Source organism: Diceros bicornis, chromosome 13 (genome assembly GCF_020826845.1).
Source record: "Diceros bicornis minor isolate mBicDic1 chromosome 13, mDicBic1.mat.cur, whole genome shotgun sequence".
Lineage (NCBI taxonomy): Eukaryota > Metazoa > Chordata > Mammalia > Perissodactyla > Rhinocerotidae > Diceros > Diceros bicornis.
The window spans coordinates 49,519,145-49,545,918 of record NC_080752.1 but is presented as its reverse complement, the minus strand read 5'-3'; the positions used below and the strand labels follow the sequence as shown (position 1 = coordinate 49,545,918).

General features: G+C 38.4%; 1 pseudogene; it reads right to left on the bottom strand.

Moving 5' to 3' along the window:
- Positions 1-5,144: 5,144 nt before the first annotated feature.
- On the bottom strand, positions 5,145-5,841 carry LOC131412487 (large ribosomal subunit protein uL1-like; annotated as a pseudogene).
- Between the last annotated feature and the right edge of the window lie 20,933 nt (positions 5,842-26,774).

The window sequence follows — 26,774 nt, the reverse complement described above, 5'->3', positions numbered from 1 at the left end:
TTCCAGGTTTACAGTGAAATAACTAATAATGGTATTTTTCCTTTAAGAGGGTCAAACCAAGTGTTTTCTTTTCTGGAGAAAGACATGAAAGTAACAACATGGTTTTCTCTTATATTTATCACTTTTTCTTCCCCTCATTTTACAATTTTAGGTTCTTTGGTATGTGATTGTATTGTAGACCTGGACTTTCTGGCCCTCCTCATTGTTTACTTTTTTAGTAGAGGTAGATCTTTTATTTTTATTTTACACGAGGCTTTTTTTTTGCCTTGCCTTTTTTTTTTTTTTTTTTGGTGGGAAAGATTCGCCCTGAGCTAACTTCTGTTGCCAATCTTCCTCTTTTTTTTCCCTTTTTTTCCTCCCCAAAGCCCCAGTACATAGTTACATATTCTAACTATAGAATAGGTCCTTCTAGTTCTTGTATGTGAGCCGCTGCCACAGCATGGCCACTGACAGATGTGTGGTGTGATTCCATGCCCAGGAACTGAACCCAGGCTGCTGAAGTGGAGTGTGTTGAACTTTAACCAGTACACCATCAGGGCTGGCTCACGAGGCTGTTTTTTTAAAAAAAAAAAAAAAAAGAGTTTTGTTTCTCATGACTTTCTTTTGTGGTAGAATTTGAAATGGTATTTTAGGTTTCCCTCCCCTTTTCTCAGCAGATTGCTTTTTAAGTACTACGGATTATACTTCTGCAATGTCTTAATTCTCACCCTTTTAGTACCTGCCAGCACAGCCCTAATTCCATGTCTCCATCTATTATACTTGGCCTCTAGCAGTACCTTTACCAGTCTCCCTGTCTTCACCCTTGCACTTTCACTGCTGTCATAGTTTCTTTCCTAAAACTCTAACTTAGCATTGCTCCTTAAAACAATTTTCCATGTAAACCCAACTATTTGTACTTCCCTGAGTGGATCTTGGCTTTTCTACCTCTTTGCTTTTGTGCACGTTGCTCCAGCTTCCTAGAAAGGCCTTCATTTGTGAGACTAGAAAACACCAACTTGCAAGATACTCTCATTTTCTTTTTTTAAATGAAGTTCTAATTGACACCTGCTCAGAGGTACTCACACACAGAGACTCACAAAGAGAAATGTTGATTCCTTTTGTGTCCCTCATTGTTAACAAATAAATCCAATAGAGAATGATTGGTTTACAGTTCTGCTTTACCCACTAGACCTCTGAGTTGCAGAGAGCATGTCTTATTGGACTCTGAATCCTCTGTAGGAAGCCTGGCATAGAATAAATTTTAAGTAACTATATAATGAAAGAATCCCTACTTCACCAGGGAGACTGAGCTTGGAGGACATGGCTTGTCCCAAGTCTCAGAACTAGCAAATGACAGAGCTGATACTCGGGATTTTTTATGCTAAATTTGTTGTCCTATCCACTGTATGTAAGATATTAATGATATCTTACATTTTATTCAGTCAACGAACATTTGTTATGGTCTACTAATGCAAAAGAAAATATTCTCCTTGCCTTTGAGATACAGTATTTAATATAAAAGTATCTTTACTGTTGTGGGAGAAAAATATGCCTTCAATAGTTCACACTAAAGACAGCAAATAACATGATATATATTTTGTTGCCTTCAAGAAATAGGCTTTCTTCATATAAAGCTCCAAAGCTCTGTTTTGCTTTTACCCCACCTGGTAACTAGACCATTTCTGCACGTGCTTTCCTGGAAGTTTTGCACTTCACTTTACATACTAGTTTTCGTTTCCCACAAGGGTCATTCTGACTTTGATTTTTTTTGTATAAATCCAACCTCTGCTGTACATTCCCAATTGAAACACCAAGATATTGAGTTATATGGATTTACCTTCTGTCTAATTGCCTTGGTTATTTCTTTCATAACCTGGGCTTGGTACTCAGTTCTTCTTTTACTAGTGGATAGATCACTGTTCTTTTCTCCCTCTCTTACTCTATGCTAACTAGTCCTATAACATTTATTAATAAATAGTATTAATAATATCTATCATGGCTACCACCCAGGGTAATATGTAGGAATTATTTTAGGTGAATTATTTAGAAACCAAATAGGTGAAATAACTTTGTAAACTATAAGTCTATATTCTATGTTTACAAATTTATTTCATTTATAGTATTTAATCCTTACACTATAACAAGGTGGTAGCCCCAATAAACATTATTATGCAAAGGAACTGAGGCTCTGAAAAGTAAAGTGAATTCACCAAGGTCACAAAAACTAGTAAATAGCAGAACTGAGACTGATTTATGTTCTAATTTCGAGACTGGTATTTCTGTACACGGAAAATTATATTAATGAAAAGCTTCTTTATCATGTGTACACAATTTTATCTTCCATGACTGAGTATGGATATGAGGTAACCAAATGAAGAACTTTACCAGGTCTCACAATAGTGAATCTCTCAGTGCAGTTTTGGAAAGTAGACTTCTAAAAGTCAAATGTGTTAAATAGTTTGATACATCTCAGATAGGAATTGTTCTGGTTACTATTGCTGTGTAATAAATTACCCCGAAACATTTTACTTTGATCACAGTTTTGTGGGTCAGGAGTTGAGGAAGGGCTTGGCTTGGCCAGTTTTGCTTGGGGGTCTCATGAAATTGCAGCCAGTTGTTGAGTGGGGCTGCAATCATCTGAAAATTCATTGGGCTTGACATCCGAGATGGCACATTCATGTGATTGGCAGATGCAGGCAAGGCCAAGAGCTCAGCTGGGGCTGTTGACTGGTGTACCTACTCATGCTGTCTTCAGCATGGCAGTCTCAGGGTAGCCAGACTTCTTACATGGCAGCTGGCTTCCCTCAGAGTAAGCATCCCGTGATGGAGGCTGCATGACCTTTTCTGACCGAGGTTTACAGTCACGAATTGTCACTTCCTCCACACTATTGGTCGAAGCAGTCACAATCCCAATCAGATTTAAGAGGAGGGGACATAACTCTCCTTATCTCTCAATGCCAGAGTGTCGAAGAATTTGCAGGTATGTTTTAAGACCACTAAAGCCATGAAATTCATAGGCTAATAAATTATTTGTTTTTTCACTTATTCAGCAGATTTTGTTGTCTCCTTTGTGCCAGATACATATTTGCATAACAGTGGAGATACAAAGATGAAAAGATGTGGTCCCTGTCCTCAAGATGCTCAAGTCTAGAGGGGAGGTCTGTATGGGTGCAAGAGAAAGAGAAACTAACATTTTTGTGTGTTCCAATTATATGCCAGACACTTTATATAGGTCATATAAATTATCTACTTTATTCTTCACAATCATTCATGAATTCTAGGCCTGTGCTGAGGCATAGAGACGAGAGAGTATGATCTAGATAGTAGTAGGCAGTTGGATGTTGTTTTAGATGGAGATTTGTGTGCAGGAGATTTATCATGGAGTGCACTCAGGAATAACACATGTATAGGATAAAAAGCAAGCAGGATTGGACAGACGGGTTGAACTGTGATACAGTCACAACAGAGGACTCAGGCAATCCATGGGATGGCCCTTCAGAGTTGTCCCAAATTGAGATAAGGGGCTGAGCATTTTTGTCCCACTGGCTACGGGCTGTCTCTGGTGGAGTGGAGGGGAAGGGTGGGCATAAACTTGGATGAGGCAGCTCCTTCAGCTGAGGACAATTCCCACAGAGGAACGCAGTTGTGAGCCTGCATGACAGCTGGGGGAGCAAGTGCCTCAGTTCTGAAAAGGATATCTGGTGGCACACCACAGATTCCAAAACATATGTTGACATGAACCTCAGGGAAGACTACTGGGCTTGCAATATATATTTGGGTATTATCAGCATATACGTCATAGTTGAAGTCACGGATGTAAATAAGATTGTCCAGGGAGCATATATAAGGTGAGAAGAGAAGTTGAGGATGCACTTCTGAGAACACTAGGATTTAGGGGTGAGTGTAAGAAGAGTTCATGAAAGAGACAGAGGATACAGTGAAATAAGTCAGAGGCTCCAGGGCAGAAGAGAAGATAATCTATAAAAAAAAAGTTTTGGAGGCAGAGAAAAGTATTAGAGTCTAGAATGCAAGTAGATGGCTCAAGCTTGGGTAGGAGGATTTTTCTATTCCTCTGAAACCAAAGGGAGGAGCAGGGCATCTGGTGTTACCATGCTGATGACTCTGTTTGCTGTGCTGTCAGTAAAAAGAACCTGTCTTGTTCTGATTCATTGAGTTTCATTTTTAGCACATATGGAATTGGGGAAGATAACCAGCTTGCTTGTTTAGTCATCTTCCTGGGAGTCTTGTTACTCCTTGCCATCCTCTATGAGATTGGGCTTCTCCTCTGACCACATGTAAATAAAGTTCATTTCTTATAGACAGCATAGAGTTGAATCTTGCTTTTTCATCCAGTCTGACAATCTCTATTTTTCAATTGGAGCACACTTTAGACCATATATTTAATGTAATTATCAATATGGTTAGATTTAAGTCTCCTGTCTTAATTGTTTTCTCTTTGTTCTGTTTTTTGTTCCCTTTTCCTGCTATCTTTTGGATAAATTGCATATTTTTAGCATTCCATTTTGTCTTCTCAGCTGACTTATTAGTTATTCCTCTCAGTTTAATTATCTTAGTGGTTGTTCTAGGGCTACAATATACATCTTTAATTTATCACCCTTTACCTTTAAATATACACCACTTCATATATAAGGTAAGAACCTTAAAACATCTTTTTCCCATCCTTTGTGTTATTGTCAGATTTTATTTCTACTTGTGTTGTAACCCCTAGAAATAAATTATTTTTGCTTAAACACTCAAATATATTTTAAATACATTTGAATATTAGGGGAAATGTCATAAATATGTATATATATACATACACACATATATACATATATATGTATATATAATCACTCTTCATCTGTATGGATCTGAATTTCCTTTTGATATCATTTAACTTCAGTCTGAAGAACATTTTTTAACATTTCTTGTCATGCAGGTCTGCTGGTGATGAATTCTCTCAGGTTCTGTTTGTCTGAAAATATCTTTTATTTTGCCTTTATTCTTAAGGATATATTAACTGGCTATATTATATATATATTTTCTAGGTTGATGGGTTTTCTTTCGGCACTTTAAAGATCTCATTTCATTGTGTTCTTGCTTGCATTATTATTTTTTTGTTTTTGTTTTTTGAGTGGTGGCACTAGGGTTTATTAAGCTGTGCCTTAGTACAGGCGCTGGGGCTTGCCCATGGTGCTCTTGATGTATAAAGCCTGGACCTTCTGCCAGTTCTTGAACCATGACACCGGGAAACTGACAGCTAAGTGGATGTTGTACACAAGCTCATCATCTGTCATCTTTGGTAGCCAACAGCCACTGCCAGACACAGCACCTTCTTCATATGGACTTCCCTTCATCAACTCTGGCCACCATATTCTCATTGTGGGTCAGCAAGGAAGGGAACTTGTCAGCCTTATTCAGGCCTGGGCCCAGGATTCATGGGATCTGCTTGACCAGAGACTCTGAAGCCAAAAAGGGGTCATGCTTGTTGGCCAGCTTCTTATTTATTCTTGTTGAGTTTCCTCCGCGCCTCGCAGCCCATGTGGTGGATATCCATAGCCTTGGCCTGGTCACAGTGCTGCTGGTCCCCCAGGACACACACGGAGAATTTGGGGCAGGGAGTGAACTTAAGCCTGACAGTGCCAGAGAAGCGTTTGTCCTTCTGAGGGTCATAGTTCTTCAAGCTGACCTGCAGCTCCACCGCTTCCAAAACCTCCATCGCTGGGCAGGTTCTCGTGCCGGACTTCCCTCTCCACCTTGCAGAGGGCATCGCGGGAGACTTTGCCGCTCTTGGTGCCTCGCACTGAAATAACTGGAAAAGAGTTGCTTGCATTATTTTTGATGAAAAATTAGTGGCCATCTTTTTCTTTGTTCTTCTGTTATAATGTGTCTTTTCTCTCTAGCTGCTTTTAAGCTTTTCTCTTTATCTCTGGTTTTCAGCATCTTGGTTATGATGTGGCTTGGGATGGTTTGCTTTGAGTTATTCTGCTTTGGATTTGTTGAAATTCTTGGATCTTTAGGTTTATAGTTCCATCAAATTTTTAAAAATTGGCCACTACTTCTTGAAATATTTTTCCTTCCCTCTTCCTTTTCTTACACTCCTATCACATGTAAGTTGTATTGCTTGACATTATCCCAGAGATCACTGAGACTGTTCATTTTTTCATTAGTTTTGTTTTTCTTAGGGCTTCAGTGAAATTGAAGACATAGCAGTATGATTTGCTATGTCTTCAAATTCATTAATCTTTACTTCTGTAATGTCTAATCTTCTGTATCCCCAGTAAGTGAATTTTTCATTTCAGATATTATATTTTTCTAGAAGAAAACACAGTATCTTCTAAAAGATATTGTATTTTTATAGAACTCTAGAAAGTTTCTAGAAGTTCTATTTTAATGTTTTCTCATCATTATGTTCATGTTTTCCTTTATATACATGTGTGAAGGTATAATGCTGGTTTTTTTTTTTTTTTTTTTTTGGTGAGGAAGACTGGCCCTGATCTAACATCAGTTACCAATCTTCCTCTTTTTGGTGAGGAAGATTAGCCCTGAGCTAACATCTATGCCCATCTTCCTCTATTTTGTATGCGGGACACCACCACAGTATGGCTTGATGAGTGGTGCATAGGTCTGCACCCGGGATCTGAACCTGCAAACTGGGCTGCCAAAGCTGAGCGCACGAACTTAACTAAGCCACCAGGCTGGCCCTGGTATAATGCTGTTTTTAACATTATTGTCTGCTAGTTCCATCATCTCTGTCATTCTATTCTTTTTTTTTCTATTAACTGATTTTTCTCCTGCTGTAGGTCATATCTTCCTACTTCTTGTCATGTCTAGTAATTTTTGATTGGATGCTGGACATTGGTTTTTTTTTTTTTTAATTTAATTTTATTTTATTTGTGAGGAAGATCAGCCCTGAGCTAACATCCATGCCAACCCTCCTCTTTTTGCCGAGGAAGACCGGCCCTGAGCTAACATCTGTTGCCAATCCTCCTGCTTTTTTTTCCCTTTTTCTCCCCAAAGCCCCAGTAGATAGTTGTATGTCGTAGTTGCACATCCTGCTAGTTGCTGTATGTAGGGCGCTGCCTCAGTATGGCCGGACAAGCGGTGCGTAGGTGGGTGCCCAGGATCTGAACCCAGGCCGCCAGTAGTGGAGCGCATGCACTTAACTGCTAAGCCACGGGGCCGGCCCCTGGACATTGTTATTTCATGTTGTTGAGTGTTTTCCTTTTAAGAATATTTAGCTTAGTTTTGGCTGGCAGTTAGATTTGCTAGAGCAAGTCTAGAGTGGCCTTTTCTCTAGAGCTAATTCTATTGTCTCTACTGAATGCCCCAGGTGTTTGACAAGGCTCCTCTATTCTGCATAGTCAGAAATAGGAAGGTCTTCCAGGCCTGGGTTAGCTCTAGGAACTGTTCATCCTGTAGCTCCCTAGTTGTTGTTCTTTCTTCAGTAATTATTTGTCTGACCTTGTGGAGTCTCATTCTATACACGCACAGCTTAGTGTTCTGCCAAGGATTCAAAAGGAACTTTATGCAGATTTCTTTCTCTGTTTAGCTCCCTCCTTTCTAGTATTCTGTTCCACAAATTCCAGCTGCTTCAGCCCCATCAAACTCCCATCTCTGTCTCCTCAATGCAGCAAGACCATCATGCTCTGCTTGGGTCCTCCTCCCTATGCTGTGAATTGGAAACTGCCTCCAGGCAGGTAGCTATAGCAATTACAGGGCTCACATCTTTTGTTACCCTTCCTTCATGGATCACAGTCCTGCATAGCCTATTTCAATGTGTTATGGACTGAATTGTATCCCCCCCCAAAATCTTATATTGAAGTCTTAACTCCCAGTACATATCAGAATGTGACTGTATTTGGAGATAGGGCCCTTAAAGAGGTAATTAAGGTTAAAATGAGGTCATAAGGTTGGTGATCTAAACCTATATGACTGATGTCCTTATAAGAAGAGGAAGAGAGACCAAGGCCATGTGCAAAGGCCATGTGATAAAACAGCAAAAAGTCACCAGCTGCAAGCCAAGGAGAGAGGCCTCAGAAGAAATCAAACTGGCTGACACCTTGATCTTGAACTTCCGGTCTCCAGAACTACGAGAAAATAAGTTTCTGTTGTTTTAGCCATCTAGTCTGTGGTATTTATTTTGTTATGGCAGCCCTAGCAATCTAATACACAACGTATGAACAACAGTTGTTTAATATACTTGGTGTGGCTTTCTAGTTGTGTACAGCAGAAAGGCAAATCTGGTACCAGTCCTCTGAGCTGGAGAAGCTGAATCCAAGAGATTTGTTTTACCAGAGGACAGAACAAGTTGGGAAAAGTTACAAATATTCACACAAATCTCCATTTTACACTGAAAAACATGATGAATTTTGTTTTTAAAAAACAGCTTTATTGAGGTATAATTGATTACAATAAGCTGCACATATTTAAAGTATAAATTTGATAAGATTTGACATGTATACGCCGTGAAGTCATCAGCACAATCAAGATAATAAACATGGCTATCACCCCCCAAAATCTCCTTGTGCCCCTTAGTAATTCCTGACTCCTGCTCCTCCATAACCCTCCTTTCCCCCTACCAATCTGCAGGCAACCACTGATCTGCTTTCTCATTACTATAGATTAGTATGCATTTTCCAGAATTTTATATAAATGGAAGCATACAGCATACACTCTTTTTTTTTGGTCTGGCTTCTTTCACTCAGCATAAATTATTTTGAGATTCATCCACTTTGTTATGTGCATTAATAGTTATTCCTTTTTGTTGTTGGGGTGTTTCTTTGTATGGATATACCATCATTTTTTTATCCATTCACATATTGATGGGCATTCGACTTGTTTCCAATTTGGGGCTATCACAAATAAAGCTGCTCTAAATATTCATGTAAAAGTCTTCATGACAACATATGCTTTCAGTTTTCTTGGAGAAACACCTAAGAGTGGGAGGGCTGGGCTATATGGCACTACTGACTCTTCTCCCCTGCTTTGTTTCTATCCAAAGCGTGTATCACCTAATAACCTATGTAATGTACTTATTCATTCTGTTTATTGTCAGTCTCCCCTCACCAGAAGGGAAGCTTCATAAAGTCAGGGAACATTTTGTCTGGTTTATTGCTGTTTCCCAACTTCCTAGAATAGTGTCTTGTCATAGTAGGTGCTCAATAATCAGAACAGAAACATGTATTGCCTACTATGGGTCAGGCAGATTTTAGGTACTTTGTATATGTAAACATTTATTGAATTATTGAGCTAATATATTCTCTTTTCGTGAGACTCAGAAAATCATATTGGATTTGTAGGTTTTAGCTTTTGAAGTTTTTGTGAATAGGGTTACTTATTAGTGATTAAGCAGGAATGGCAAATTAAGTTTTATTTGGCAGACTAACTCCAGGTTGTGGTAGTGGCTATCCATGCCATTGTGTTGTGAAGAATCTGAAGATAAGTCTGGGCTTAGCACTGTGACTGATTATGACATCTGCCATGTTTGCTCAGCACAGGGAATGGAGGCATGGGTGCCCTGCTCCTGGCATTTCTGGTTTAGAGTGCACAATCTATTGAAAGGTTGGAGGAATATAACTTATCACTTGGGCTTAAATATCTAGTTTTTATATGCATGGAATGCAATATATTGTATTAATTTAATTTTTTAATTTTTAAGGAATTTGGTGATGTCCAAAAGTCAAACACTGCACATAATACTCAACATAATATTGAATTTTTTTAAATTTTATTTATTTATTTATTTTTGTGAGGAAGATCAGCTCTGAGCTAACATCCGTTACCAATCCTCCCCTTTTTTTTTTGCTGAGGAAGACTGGCCCTGGGCTAACATCCGTGCCCATCTTCCTCTACTTTATATGGGACGTCACCACATCATGGCTTGACAAGCGGTGCGTTGGTGCATGCCCAGGATCCGAACCTGCGAACCCCGGGCCGCCCATGCAGAGTGCGTGCACTTAACTGCTTGCGCCACAGGGCTGGCCCTGAATATTGAATTTCAACACTGAAAATATCCGCAAAAGAAAGGATCTATACCTAATAGTTGTATTCTGTCTCAATCTGTTTTTTCTCATTCTAGTGTGTATAAAACGCTTTTTTCAGCTTCACCCATAGCCATTGAGATTTCTGATTCTGATTATATGATTATCTTTCATCAGGCAAAACTGCGTATTAGAGGATTGTACTTCTCAGCTATTCTATTCCACACTATGCATTACCAAGCAAATTTTTTTTTTGAGGATGATTGGCCCTGCACTAACATCTGTTGCCAATATTCCTCTTTTATCTTTTTTCTCCCCAAAGCCCCAGTACATAGTTGTGTATCATAGTTGTAGAGTTGTAGCTCTTCTATATGGGACACCACCCTAGCGTGGCTTCATGAGCAGTGAGTTGGTCCACGCCCAGGATCCGAACCAGCACAATCTGGGCCAGCGAAGCAGAACACGTGAACCTAACTGCTGCGCCACTGAGCTGGCCCCACCAAGCAAATTTCATCTTTCAGTTCACCAACTTCTACCAAAAAAACTTACCCAAGCTGCTTGGAGTTCTAACAGAATTCTAAAGTCTGTGACCTGTTTCTACATTTCTGTGCATGTAGTTCTTAAAGCATTAGGTTTAATTTTCTACATTTCCATGTTTCTGAAGAAATGTCACTTTAGAACAAATATGTCACTTTCGCTTTCCAACTTCTTATTAGATTTCCTTATAAAGACTTACTTTGTTAATTGAGGGGTTTATAGATTCTAAAGTACTGGGAACTTGGTTTTTCTTCAAGGCTAAATAATGTGACTAGCTAGTTGAAGGAACACCTGAAACTAATTATTCTACCTCTTTCAGTTGAAATTCTCTATAAAAGGAATAATGTAAAATGATCCTATTATTCCCCATTCCTGTAGGCAACTACTATTTAAACATCATTCATTATATAACAAAAGCTAGGAAATCTTTAAGGCCTAGAGAAAAATAATGTTACTCTTGTAATGCTATGTGGGAATTTATTTCTTTTGAATTGATTTATGACAAAGGAGTCAAGAATATACTCGGGGAAGAGACAGTCTCTTCAATAAATGGTGTTGGGAAAACTGGACAGCTACGCACAAAAGAATGAAACTAGACCACTATCTTACACCATACACAAAAACTAACTCAAAATGGATCAAAGACTTGAATGTAAGAGCTGAAACCATGAAACTCCTAGAAGAAAACATAGGCAGTAAGCTCCTTGACATTGGTCTTGGCAATGACTTTTTGGATCTGACACCAAAAGCAAAGGCAACAAAAGCAAAACTCAACATGTGGGACTAGATGAGGCTAAAAATCTTCTGCATAGAAAAGGAAACCATCAACAAAATGAAAAGGCAACCTACCAAATGGGAGAAAATATTTGTAAACATATATCTGATAAGGAGTTAATACCCAAAAATATATAAAGAACTCATACAATGCAATAGCAAAAAAAAAAAAAACAACCCAAACAATGCAATAAAAAGTGGGCAGTGGATCTGAATAGACATTTTCCAAAGAAGACATACAGGTGGCCAACAGGTACATAACAAGGTGTTCAACATCACTAATCATCGTGAAAATACAAATCAAAACTACAACTCACACCTGTTAGGATGGCTATTATCAAAAAGACAAGAAATAACAAGCGTTGGTGAGGAAATGGAGAAAAGAGGGAACCCTTGTGCACTGTTGGTGGGAATGTAGATTGGTGCAGCCACTATGGAAAACAGTATGGAGGTTCCTCAAAAACTTAAAAATTGCTGGATCATATGATCCAGCAATTCCACTTCTGAGTATACATCCAAAGAAAATGAAAACACTAACTTGAAAAGATATATGCACCCGCATGTTCATTACAGTGGTATTTACAATAGCCAAGACATGGAAACAACTTAAGTGTCCATTGATGGATGAATGGATAAAGAAATTGTGGTATATATATATATATATATATATATATATACACACACACACATAATGGAATATGGAATTGTGGTGTATATATATACATAATGGAATATTATTCAGCAATAAAAAAGAATGAAATCTTGCCATTTGTGACAACATCGAAGGACCTTGAGGGCATTAAGAAAAAAAATTTTTTTTAACCTTGTATGGTGATGGACATTAACTAGATTTATTGTGGTGATCATTTCACAATATATACAAATATCAAATCACTATGTTGTACATCTGAAACTAATAATGTTGTATGTCAATTACATCTCAATTAAAATAAATAAATAAAAAGGCAAAACAACAAACCAAAAAAGCAAAAAAACCAAACAAAAAACTGCCAGCAAGGTCCGGTGGCACAGCGGTTAAGTGCATGTACTCCGCTTCAGCGGCCCGGGGTTTGCAGGTTTGGATCCCAGGCGCGCACCGACACACTGCTCATCAAGCCATGCTGTGGTATCGTCTCATATAAAGTAGAGGAAGATGGGCACACAGCTCAGGGCCAATCTTCCTCAGCAAAAAGAGGAAGATTGGCATCAGATGTTAGCTCAGGGCTGATCTTCCTCACTAAAAAAAAAAAAAAAACGAATATGTGTTAAAAAAAAAAACAAACTGCCAGCAAGCATGCTCTACATGGAAAAAAAAAGTTATTCTTATAATACTATGTGGGAATGTATTTCTTTTGAAGAAAATAACTTTACATGTCACAGACACAATATTGATCCTTCCAACGTTCCTGGACGTTATTACTTTTGAGACTATTATTGCTGTCTCATTTAGGTAAGGATGCTTTGATGTAGAGAGGGGCACTGTCTTCATTAGAGTCATACATTGAATTTGTGAAGTGTTTCCAGAAATTCCTCCTCTACCTTGAGATGTTTGAAGATCTGGTGTAGTTTGGTTATTTAGTATCTCATGGTAGATACTAGAAATACTAGGAATACAGTACATAGTCAGGGGTCGGTAAACAGGAGGAGTTTAAAATGTTCATGATTTACAACAAAAAAAGTAACTGATCCCTCGATAAACATACTCAAGGAATTTCTTTCTCTATTTGCATGGGTGTATTGTATAAGATCTTTTATATTTTAAGGTTGGCATTAAAAATGAAGTATTTTAGTACAACTAGGTAAGAAAGTGAACTTCCATTTCTTAGAAAATTAAATATGGCTTTGTTCTTAAGCATTCTGGAAAAAAATTACTTATAATCACATTTTCTTTTGTTTCAGTCTCAAGAAACTGAACTGATAGGATAAATTTTGGAAAAGCTTTTAAGATGTGCTTCCTTTATAGTGCTTAAGAATTATGATTAGTTTTAAAAGAACTTAGCCTGTTTTATTTATCCAGATGGCCATTTTTCTCTCAGCCTAGCCACCTTGGTCAGTCTATTTTTTTCTATTTTGTAGAAGTTAAATTTTTGCACCCTTTGATTTGCAGTTGCCTTGAGAGCCCATGGTTCATTCTTTAAGAATATCCTTAGTGATGAATAATCTTTGCCTTTTGAGGGTGGGTGAAGTTATCCGGAATCTTCTGGGGTGAATAAGGTACATAACTGAGCTGATTATTACTGTGTGACAAATTCTGTGCTAAGCACTTGACATGCATTATCTAAATTCATCTTTGCAATACCTCTGTGATAATAAATACTAATATTAATCTCTTTTTCTGTAGACAAGGAAACTAAAGCTTAGTGCAGCTAAATTTGCTCAGGCTCCAACAGGTAGAAAGTGTTAGAACTGGGATTTGAACCAATGACTCTGGAGCCTGTGCTTGTAACCACCATTATGCTTTCCTTCCATTCCCCTGAGATTCGCCTGATTTCAACTTTCGTATCTGTGTGGAAATTCTCATGCACTTGCCATCATCCCACATCAAGCAAGGGCTATGGGAGTATCTCTTCTCCTGCCTTGGAGGCACCACTTGCTATTGGGGGGCACAACCCAGAAGTGTGCAGAATTAATGTCCCCGGGGAACAATCAGTGGCAGTCGGTGGCTAAGTGCCTGTTCTTCAGGGGGACAGTTCCAGGGCACTGTCCACATGGTTCCTTAAATAGTCCCTATGGGATTGAGCCCCACTTGCTCATTGTGTGGTAACAAGTTCATTAACACCCTTTATTGGATTTTCTCCTTTCCTTAGGAAATTCCTTATGAATTGCTAAATTCCTACTGGATTTTCTCCTAGCCAGGATTTTCAGGGGAAAATCCTGAGTGAATTAAATCCTCCAATTCTGTATATAAGAAATATGATTTGGATATGAAACAGATGTTCTTGTATTACTTGTCAGTTGTCCCTAAAATGTGTACCTGAGTTCCTGGTGCCTGAGAATTCCTGGTGCCTGAGAGTCACTAATTTAGCCAACATATAACAGTTTAATTAGGGTATAATTGATGCACAATAAAACATAGAGTTCCTGGTGCCTGAGAGTCACTAATTCAGCCAACATATAACAGTTTAATTCAGGTGTAATTGATGCACAATAAAACACACATATTTAAAATGTATAATTTGATGAGTTTTGACATATGTGATCACTCATGGAACTATAGCTACGTCAAGATAATGAACATTTCCATCACCCCCAAAAGTTCCTCTTGTTTCTTCGTAACTCTTCTCTTTCTCCTCACCCAAGAAACCAATGAGATATCTTCTGTCACTTTATATTAGTGTTCATTTTCTAGAATTTGATATGAGGGAAATAATACAGAATTTATTTAGTGCAGCTTCTTTCATTCAACAAAATTATTTTGCGATTCATCCATATAGTTGTGAGTATCAATAGTTTGTTCCTTTTTTTTTTTTTTTGGATGAGGAAGATTGGCCCTGAGCTAACATCTGTTGCCAATCTTTCTTTTTTTTTGCTGAGGAAGATTAGCTGTGTTGCCAATCTTCCTCTTTTTGCTGAGGAAGATTGTCCTGAGCTAACATCCGTGCCCATCTTCCTCTATTTTGTATGTGGGACGCCACCACAGCCTGGCTTGATGAGCAGTGCATTGGTCTGCGCCTGGGATTTGAACCTGTGAACCCTGGGCCGCCAAAGAGGAGCAAATGAACTTAACCACTACGCCACCGGGCCGGCCCCAGTTTGTTCCTTTTTATTGCTGAGTGGTATTCTGTTTTATGGATATACCACAATTTGTTTATCCATTTACCTGTTGATGGATGTGATGGTTAGTTTTATGTATCAAGTTGACTGGGCTAGGGGATGTCCAGATAGCTGGTAAAACATTATTTTTTGGCATGTCTGTGAGGGTGTTTCCAGAAGAGATTAGCATTTGAATTGGTAAACTGAGTAAAAAGATCACCCTCATCAATGCGGGTGCGCATCATCCAATCTATTGAGGGCCTGCATAGAACCCTCTATTCAGAGGAGGCAGAGGAAGGGTGAGTTTGCTCTCTGCTTGAGTTGGGACATCCATCTTCTCTTGTCCTTGGAGTTCCTCCTGGTTCTTCAAACTCGGATTGGGACTTTTACCATCAGCTCTCCTGGTTCTCAGGCCTTTCGGGCTTGCACTGAATGACACCACTGGGTTTCCTGATTCACCAGTTTGCAGATGGCAGACAGTGGGACTTCTCGGCCTCCACGATTGCATGAGTCAATTCCTAGAATAAATCTCCTCATATATTCACTTATTTCCCTTGTATTACTTGGAGAGAGAGAGAGATATATATAGGATATAATATATCCTATGGATTATGTTTCTCTGGAGAACCCTGACTAATACAATGGGCATTTGAATTGTTTTCACTTTGGGGCTATTATAACGAAGCTGCTATGAATATTTGGGTACAAGTCTGTGTGTAGACATAGGCTTTCATTTCCCTTAGATGCTAAATATCTAGGAGCAGAATGGCTAGGGCACATGGTAGGTGTATGTTAAACTTTTAAAGAAACTGGTAAACTGTTTTCCAAAGTGCTTGTACCATCTTACATTCCCACCAGCAGTGTATGAGTGTTTCAGTTGCTCTGCATCCTTGCCAACACTTTTAAATTTTGCCAGTCTTTTAAATTTTAATTATTCTCGTGGGTTGTATAGAAGTATCACTTTGAGGTTTTAATTTGCATTGTCCTAATAACTAATGATGTTGAGTATATTTTCATGTACTCATTTGCCATCCATACATCTTCTTTGGTGAAGTGTCTGTTCATATCTGTTGCAAATTTTAAAAAAGTGGGTTGTCTTACTATTGGATTGTAGGAATTCTTTATATATTGTAGATCCAAGTCTTTTGTTGGATATGTTTGGCAAATGTTTTCCTCCAGTCTGTGGCTTGCTTTTTCCTTTTCATAATAGTCTTTTGAAGAGCAAAAGTTTTTAACTTTGATTATGTGCAATTTATTGTTTTTTTCCTTTATAGCTTGTGCTCTTCATGTCCTATGTAAGAAATCTTTGCCAAACCCATTCATTCAGATTGGTCATTCAGGTTTTCTTCTATATTTTCTAATTAAGGTTTTATAGATTGTTATATTTTTAAATTAGATTGAAAAAAAAATTAAATTGCAAGTTTTTCTGTTATAGTTACCATGAAAGGATACTTCTAATATTTACTTTTTCCTTTGTACAGTACATACAATTTTCAATCTAATTTATACAGTTTTTATAATTTTCTAAAATGTCAGTATTCTCAATTTTTTTTTTTTGATGAAGATTGGCCCTGCAATAACATCTGTTGCCAATCTTCCTCTTTTTCTTTTTTCTCTCCAAAGCCCCAGTACATAGTTGTATATCACAGTTGTAGAGTTGTAGCTCTTCTACGTGGGACACCAGCTCAGCATGGCTTGATGATCAGTGAGTAGGTCCGTGCCCAGGATCTGAACCAGCCAACCCCCAGGCTGGTGAAGCCAAACGCGTGAACTTAACCGCCGCTATGCCATTCGGCCAGCCCGGTATTCTCCATTGTTTTGGTCATATAATGTATAGTTATCAAACTTTTATTTCTTTGTTTCAGTCATTATTTATAAAATAACCACAAGGAATTCACAAAACTTTTAAATGGTCTTCCTTTCCATCTAATTTGTTCATCTTTTACAACACATTTTCCTATTCCGTGAACTTGCAGGTTTTTAAATCTATTTGTAGTACAGTTTTACCTAACTGTAACACTGAGGATTAATCTTAGATGTTTGATCTGATTCTATTTTCTTCTTCCTTTTCTTTGTATTTCATTGCCAGTCTCTTCCATCTTTCTGCTCCCTATGACACGTTTTTTCCTCACTCGTCACGTCCTCCTGACTCTTCGGCCTCTCCACATGACCATCCTTTATATTCTCTCATGCCCCGTTTTGTTTCCTCCTCCATTGAGCCTACATCTCCTCCGGCTCCACAGAGGGGGCCTTCACTCTCACACTTCCACAGGCCGCTTGTCGGTTTTCCTTTTCTACCTTTTTCTTTTTTTCCCTGGACAAACCTGTTCACCTTTGTAAAAAGTGGCCACTCTGGTCATTTCCTGCCCTGCCTTCTCTCTTGTGGATTTTCATCCTCATTTAGCACTCCTCCCCCTTCTCTTCCTCCTCCCTCCCCCGACCCCTTCTCATTCCCCCTCCTCTTCCTCCTTTTTTGGTCTCACCTACTATGTTTTGTTTGGCACAGCCATTTCTTGAGCTGGGTTCATTATAAGATGTTCTAAGTGCGTATAGAACCACAAAAGGTCATCTAGTCCAAGCCTTTTCTTTTGGGTAGGAGGGAACTAAGACCCAGAAAAGATATCAAGTGCCAACCGTCAAGTTGCTATGTTCAGTGTTTTCATAGAATGTGTTTCTTCAGCTCATGTTCAGACAAACTGAATGGACCCGAGAGGACACAGCTGATTTGAAAGTTGTTCTCTAACACAGTGATTTCCAAAGTTGAGTGTGCATCAGAATCACCTGTCGAGGTTTTGTTTTTTCATTTTTTTCTCCCAGTTTTATTGAGAAATAATTGACATACATCACTTTATAAGTTTCAGGTGTACAGCATGATGGTTTGACTTACATATACTGTGAAACGATTACCACAATAGGTTTAGTTAACATCCATTGTCTCATATGGATACAATGAAAAGAAAAGAAAAAAAAATTCTCCTTGTGACGAGAACTCAGGATTTACTCTCAACAATTTTCAAGTATACCATACAGCAGTGTTAACTATAGTCATCGTGTTGTGCATTACATCCCTAGAACTTATTTACCGTACAACTGGAAGTTTGTACCTTTTGACCACCTCCCTCCAATTCCTCTGCCCCCCACCCCCTGCCTCTCGTAAACACAAATCTGAACTCTTGTTCTATGAGTTTGGTGTTTTTGGTTGGTTGGTTGTTTTTTAGATTCCACACATAAGTGAGATCATATAGTATTTGTCTTTCTCTGTCTGATTTATTTCACTTAGCGTAATACCTTCAAAGCTCATTCATGTTGTCGCAAATGGTAGGATTTCCTCTTTTTTTAATGGCTGAATAATATTGCATTATATATATATATACCCTGTGGAACTTTTACAACCACAGTTTCCTTAGCTTTGCCCCAGAGTTACTGAATCAGAATCTCCATGGATAGGACATGGGAATCCGTTGAAAAGCTTATGCCTTGCCAGGTTTGGGAACTAATGCTGTAAGGCAATAAAAGAAGAAGAGAGAAAATTTTTACTTACCTCTGAAGTAAAATTCTCTTTGCTAAAAAATTAAACTAAATTGACAAGCTAGTGGAAAGATAGTGGCAACACTTAGGTTGTGATAAAAAATAGCTAATATTTGTTGAGTCCTTATAATGTGCTTAGCAAATGCTTTTCATGCATCCATCTATTTAATCCTCATAACAACATTATAAGGTAGGTTCTTATATTATCTTGATTTTACAGAAATCTGGAAAGCTGAAGTAAATCACCCAAGTTCACCTACTAGTAAAGTGGAGATGCAGGGAAAGAATTTTGGCAGGATGGCCAAGAGCTGGTCAGAGTTAACTGTTGAGGAATTTTCTAGAGCTTCTGTACCCTATGTCTGGAAACCTTTAGAATTTAATTCATCCCTCTGAGTATATGTTAGCTGGCATTAATGTGTATTCCTATCTCATTTATAGTAGTGTTTAAATTCCATAAATACGTAGATTCTTTAATAATATTATTCTTTAATAAAATTCGTTAAATATGTAGATTTAAAGTCTGGTCTAAAGGTATGATTTTTTTTTAGATAATGAACTCAAATAGCGTCTTTTGTGAAATATGAGGTCTGACATACAATCACACTTTTCTCAATATAAATATACTCAAGATCCAAAGAAATAATCAGTTAATTCCAAAACAGGTTTGATTAGGTCGTGTATTAAAACTCTTGCATTTAATTTTCTCATGGGAAAGCCCATAAATCTTGCCCTTTAAGCTCTTTAAAAATGATTTAGGGTAGTTTCAGCAAGCTTAAAGCTTAGTTGGTTTGTAAGACTCCAGCAAATCGGGAGCAGTAAAGTAGAAAAAGGGCTGCGTCGACTTGGTTTGCTGATCATGAAGAGGACCTGCCATGTGTTTGCTCACGCAAGAGGCTGCTCTCTCTGCAGAGAATTTTTTCTTCCCTACCAAGGTAACTTCTCTCGGCTCTTAGAGGTTTGCCTCAAGTGTCACCATCTTTTTATACCTTCTCCAAAACCTTATTTATCGACCCCCACCTCTCATTCAGCACCTTGAATCAATTAATTGCTCCTCACAGTGCCCGTAATGCTTTAACCATAGTTCTCATAAAACATATCAAATTTTTATGAATCTCTGTGTATATGTGTGTTAAAATGTGAACTCTTTGAGGAGGTGACCAGATAGTACCTATCTTTTTATCCATAGGGTCTACTACAGTGGCAGGTACTTGTAAGCTCTAAAAAAAATACATTGAAATAGAGTGCAGAGTCAGTCAGAGAGGACACAGCCTGGAAGGCAGATGAACTGACTCAGCGTAGTAGTCTGGAGCCATTTCTGTAGGGGCAGAGTGTCATCGACAGGTCACTTAGCTCTGAAGAAGAGACTTTCTGCCTGTGGTGACCCTGTCATGTTTAGTACCATCTGTTTAAGATGGGGCGATCTGGAGCACACTTTTAAAGAATCTATTCCAGATATCAAAATTGAAAAGACTTCCGCTTGTGCTCAAGATGGAGCAACAGGAACCAGATTTACCCTCCTGCCTAAAACAAAAACAAGTAACCACAAATCCAGCCAAAAGATATGAAGTAATGGTCTTCAAGGCACGGGACGTCGGGCAAGAAAGGACGACGATTGCTGAGAGACAAGAAACCAACGAGGAGAGCCTGAGGACTGCCCCAGCACTCCGCCTGGAGAGAGATTCCAGGGTGTGGTACAGGAAGGGGAAACCAGGCAGGCTCAGTGGACTCAGTTCAGGAGGTGCAGCTGAGCATTCAGGGTGGCCAGCGTTCACAGGAAAGAGGAGAGCCTTACACACATAGAGAGCCCCAGATACTCGGTAAAAGAAACTCAGGTAGGTAGGCCTTAGTGTGAAGTTGTATGTTTATTGGGCTAGGAGACAGGCTGTGTTTGCTGTTGCCTAAAGCTCTGGTGTCAGAGGCAAAAATTCCCTCTGGTGTCCTCATTTTGTTTCTCTTGTTGTCTTGAGTGTCCCTAGAGAGTCTCTAAATGGTGTCTGGGGCTTGCAGTCCTCTGTTATTGTACAGGAACCCTACTGAGGTGGTGGTGAGGTGTGGGGGAGAGGAAGCATTCTACAGTCCTATGATTAGGTCTCAGTCTTTTAGTGAGCCTGAGTTGGAAATTGCCCTTCCCCTAGGTTTGTTAGGTTTTAGTATAACCCTAGTCAATTAAGCTCTGGCAAAACGTTTTCCCTTGAGGGCAGGCCTTGTTAGGGAGAACATAGAGATCTGGAAGTATTTCAGAATGGTTACTTTTCCCATCCTCTTGCCAGAAGAACAAGGGAGATTTTTCTCCAGTCTGCACTGTGAGAACATAGCAGGGATCCTGAAGGTAAAACTCACAAAAGTGTGGGCCTTCCCCTAAGAGTGGGAGAGTGGGCCCCTTGGAGTTTTTAACTCTCAAGCTTGTCCACACGGAGCCTCCAGCAATTGTTAACGATAGTTTAAGGTGTTCCTATTGGTGCTGGCTTCAGCTGCATCCTTGGGCTTCTGCCCCCAGTAAGCTGTGATTTTCTGTATCTGCCTGTCTCTCCAGTTTTGGGGGCAGCAGTTTGCCCTGTGACTTCAACTTTCTGATGGATCTAAGACAGGTTGATTTTCAGTTCGTTCAGCTGTTTCTCATTGTGAGGATGGGAGTGATGACTTCCAAGATCTTTACATGTCAGACTGGAAACTCTGGACATCTGCAGAAGATCTCCCTCCAATATTCATCAGAGTACTAATCAGCACATGCGTGTGAGGAAACTTCCCAAGGCCAAGATAAAACCACTAGAATGGATTGGAGAACAGTGCCTGGCACTCACACAGGGCGGTGAATGGTGGCTGTTCCCACCAGCCAGACTAGAAAAACTCATAATTCTCATTGAGAGAATACTCAGGAAGGTCTTGTGTCAAGTGTAATTAGCCCTCGACTGAGCACTGCTTCAGAACTGCCAAACAAATTATGACAGCAAGAACAAAAAGGATCAAACTATTTCCAAGTAATTTAACTGAATCACAGAACAAAGCTCAAGAAGGTGTATAAAAACACAGAAATAGTCATTACTCAACAAGGTAAAATTCATAATTTCTACCATTCAGTTGATGATTACTGGGCATGCAAAGGAGGAAAACATGACCCATATTGAAAAAAGAATCCTCAGTGGAAATACACACACACACACACAGCTCACATAGATTATAATCTTAAATTCTAAGCAACTCATCCTGGTAGATACCATTTTCTTTCTTTTGCAAAAGAGAAGTGTTAAATGACTTGCTTGAGGCTGCCCCACTAACAGGTGCCAGGGCTGGGATTCAAACCCCATCCAACTGGCCCCAGAGCTGGAGCTTCTTGCACTACAGTGTACTGTTCCCTACTGTCTCCATCCTCTGCTCATCTTTGTATAAGACCTGAAACAAGAAGGCAGAGTGTCCTCTTGTTGGGCTTCAGCTGGGAATGTGCGTGTCTGAACATGTCCGCAAAGAACTGTGAAAAAGCCCGAGTATTGATTTTTGGATTACAAATAAATTTTAGCAAGAAGGTGAATTGGCAAATTTGGAACCCATGAATAATCTTTAAAGTATCTTCATGTCATCCTCATTTTTGAAGGGTATTTTTCACTGGATATAGAATTCTAGGTTGTCAGTTATTTTCTTCCAGCCCTTTGAAGATACCATCCAGCCCCTATTGCTCCTACTGTGAGGTCAGTAGTTAGTCTGACTATTGCTCCTTTTAAGGGAATCTCTTCCCACTCCCAACTTTTGTCTTGTTGTATTTGGTTCTCTGCAGTTTCACTATGATGTATTTAGGTAGATTTCTTTTTATTAATCTTGCTTGGAACGTTTGACTACTTGAATCTCTAATTTAATGTCTTTCTCCATTTAAAAAAAGTTCTTAGCAATTATCTCTTCAAACATGAATTCTGCTCCAATCTCTCCTCTCTGAGACTCCAATTAAACAAATGTTAGAACTTTTGATCAAATCTTCTATGGCTAGGATGACCATTTAACTTATTGTCTATCCTGGGACACTTCTAATAATAATAATTAAGTTATTAATAACAACTATTAGTACTAATCCTAGGACAAGAAGCATAAACTGGACTGTCCTAGGCAACCATGATATATGGTCACTTTATGTCTTTTATTTTCCCTCCTATAGTTTTAAAATATTCTTTTAAATTGAGATATAATTTACATACCATCAAATTCAGTGGTTTTTAGTATATTCACAAGGCTGTGCAAACATCATCACTACCTAATTCCAGAACATTTTCATTAAAAAAAACTGCACTGGGGCCGGCCCCGTGGCCTAGCGGTTAAGTGTGCACGCTCCGCTACTGGCGGCCTGGGTTTGGACCCCGGGCGCGCACCGACCCACCGCTTCTCCGGCCATGCTGAGGCCGCGTCCCACATACAGCAACTAGAAGGATGTGCAACTATGACATACAACTCTCTACTGGGGCTTTGGGGGAAAAAAGGAGGAGGATTGGCAATAGATGTTAGCTCAGAGCCGGCCTTCCTCAGCAAAAAGAGGAGGATTAGCATGGATGTTAGCTCAGGGCTGATCTTCCTCACACACACACACACAAAAAACTGCACTGTCACTCCACATTCCTCCCTGCCCCCAGCTCCTGGCAACCACTAATCTACCTTCTGTCTCTTCAGATTCCCTATTCTGGACATTTCATATAAATGGAATCATATAATATGTGATCTTTTGTGCCTGGCTTCTTTTACTTAGTGTAATGTTTTCAAGGTTCATCCATGTTGTAGCATGTATCACTATTTCATTGTTTTCTATGGCTGAATAATATTCTTTAATGTATGGATATACCACATTTTGTTTATCCATTTATCAAGTTGATGGACAATGGGTTGTTTCTACTTTTTAGCTATTATGAATAGTGATGCTATGAATATTTATGTACAAGTTTCTGTGGGAATATGTGTTTCAGTTCTTTTGGGTATGTATCTAGGAATGAGATTCCTGGGTCATATGGTAACTTTTTAACATTTTGAGAAACTGCCAAACTGTTTTCCTCAGTGGCTGTACCACTTTACATTCACACCAGCAATATATGAGGGTTCTAATTTCTCACCAACATTTGTTATTTTCCTTTTTGTGAGGAAGATTAGCCCTGAGCTAACATCTGTTGCCAATCCTCCTCCTTTTTTGCTGAGGAAGATTGGCCCTGGGCTAACATCCGTGCCCATCCTCCTCCACTTTATATGGGATGCCACCACAGCATGGCTTGATGAGCGGTGCATAGGTCTGTGCCCGGGATCTGAACCTGCGGACCCTGGGCCGCTGAAGCAGAGTGTGCGAACTTAACCACTATGCCACTGGGCCAGCCCCCTATTTTCCATTTTTTGATTATGGCCCTCCTGGTGGGTATGAAGTAGTATTTCATTGTGGTTTTGAAATGTAGTTCGCTAATGCCTAATGACATTGAGCATCTTTTCATGTGGTTATTACCCATTTGTGTAACTTCTTTGGAAAAATGTCTCACATTCTTTGTCCATTTTTAAATTGGGTTCTTTTTGTTGTTGAGTTGTAAGAGGTCTTTATGTATTCTGGATACTGGGCCCTTATTTGATATGATTTGCAAATATTTTTTCCCATTCTGTGGTTCTCATTCCCCTGAATTTTTCTCTCTTTATTTTTCTATGCTTTATTCAGAATAGTGTCTTCTGACCTACCTTTCAGTACACTCATTTTTTTCTGGGGCTTATCTAAGCTGTCCTAGTAACAACAAAAAACCCCAACAACTCATTCATCAGGTTATTAATTTTACCTATGGTATTTTTCTGGTCTAGCATTTCTAGTTGGTGTTTTACAAAATTCTATGTCACTTTTTGTGTAGCTGAGTTTTAAAATTCAATTTTGTGTCCACGGTCATAGTAAGCATTGTTGTTTTGAAGTCTGTGTCTGGCAATCTGACTTGCTGGAGTTCCTGTGGATCTTTTAAAAATTTCTGTTGTTTGTGCCTGCTCTCATTTATGTTGTCCTGTATCCTCAAGTGTCTGGTTATGCTTGTATGTTGAAAATTGTATTTTAAAAATTATTTGTAAAAATAATTTATATCCTAGAAAAGCTTTCTCAAGAAGGATTCTTGTTTACTTTTGCTTCACACCTAGGGGTACTAAAAAGCTGAGCTTCAGGATATTAATTCCCCTTAATCCAACTTTGGTCTTGACTTGGTGCTTGGCTTCAAGATATTCAAGGTCTGGTTTACTTGTAGTACACCTTTGCTCTTAGACTGCAGCCCTTTGGGATTCTATCTATAAACTTGGGGGGCTCATTAAGTTTCCTCACTCTTGGTAGGCTCTGGACTCCAACTTCTGTCCTCCTAGGCCTGGAGAGCTGTCAAAAATTGATTCTTAGCTTCTTTTTGATTAGCATTTGTCCTGTGGGGCATGAATGGTGTCAAATGTTAAGTTTAACCTCTCTGGATTTTTGTTTTGGGTTCGATCTTGGCCTGGTATTTCTTTAGCAATTTGATCCTTTTAGGAAGATTTAACAAAAATATGATATTTAGCCTTTTTAGTTGTCTTCAGCTGGAGTGATGGTCCAAATTTCCTAATTCACAATTAATAGAAGCTGAAGTCTTAGACACATGTTTAAATTTTTTAAACTGTACACTTTAAAAAATAACCTTTTTGTCATTGAGTTATAAATCAATTGCATTGTGGTCAAGGAATACTGTCTGTATGATACAAGTTCTTTGAAATTTGTTGAGACCTGATTTATGGCCTGGTTATCAATTTTTGTAAATGTTGCATGTGTGCTTGAGAAGAATGTGTATTCTCTAATTTTGGGGTGCAGGGTTCTATTTACATCTATTAAATCAAACTTGCTGCTTGCAGGTTTATAGCTTTTTTTTCTGTTCTTCCTAATTGAGATGTGTGTTTAGGTCTCTAAGTATGATGGTGGATTTGTTAATTTCTTTCAGTAACTGTATGTATTTTTGCTTCAAATATTTTAAGGGTATGTTGTTTGGAACCTATAAGTTTAGAATTGTCTTTCTGATGCACTAAATTTATTATCATTATGCAGTAACCTTCTCTATCTCTATTTATGTTTTTTGTCATCAAGCCTATTTTTAGGATATTGGTGTAGCTATGTCAGCTTTCTTTTCAATAGTGTTTGCCAGCTATATCTTTTTCAACCTTTTAAGTTCAATCTGTCTGGATCTTTATGTTTTAGACATGTCTCTTTTGAACAGAATATAGCTAGGTTTGTTTGGTTTTTTATCCACTATGACAATCTCTTTTAATTGACAACTTTAATTCATTTAGTATTATTGCAGTTATTGATATATTTGGATGTTTACACCAGTTTACTTTTGATATATATTGGTTCAGCTTAAAAAAAATCCTTCCTTCCTTCTCTTTTTGCCTTTTTCTCCCCTTCACATTGATTTTCTGTTTTTCCTTATTCCATTTTTTCTTCTTCTACTAGTTTGTGAGTTATACACTCTATTATTTTAGTGGTTGCCCCTGACATATTACTATGCACATTTAGAATATAAAGTTAATGAATATCGTAACCTAATCCCAGAATAAAACGATGGACCTAGGATACTTTTAATCTAATCACTCCCTCTCAATTACATATTATTGCTGTCTAGTCTTATTTTTTTACCACAGAAATTAGAAATTATTAATATTATAATATTGTTTAGACATACGTTCATATTTACCAATTTCTTTGTTAGTAATTATTACTTGCATCTCAGAATTTTTTTTTTTTTTTGTAATTATTCTTTTCCTTCTTCCTGAAGTAAATTCCTTAGAAATTTCTTTAGTGAAGACCTCTTGGTGATGAACTCTCTTAGTTTTTTCTGAAAAAAAATTTTATTTTGTCATTATTTAAAAAAAATATTTTCTCTGGATACTGAATTTTAGGTGGTATTTCTCTTGGTGCTTAAAAATAGTATTCCACTTGTCCTCTGTCCCTTGTTGCCACTGAGAAATCTGCTATCAATTTGATTGTCATTCCTTGGTAGGTGATCTGTCTTTTTCTTTCTGGTTTGTATTTCAGGTCTTCTTTTGTCTTTTTATTCTATAGAGCACTAGCTCGGATGTAGGTTTCTTGATATTATCCTTCTTGATATATGTTGTGTTTCTGTATCTCTAAATTTATGGTTTTTACCAGTTCTAGAAAATTATCAGCCATTATCTCTTTAAATATTGCCTCTCCTTCATTCTCAGATTTATCCCTTTTTGAGATTCTGG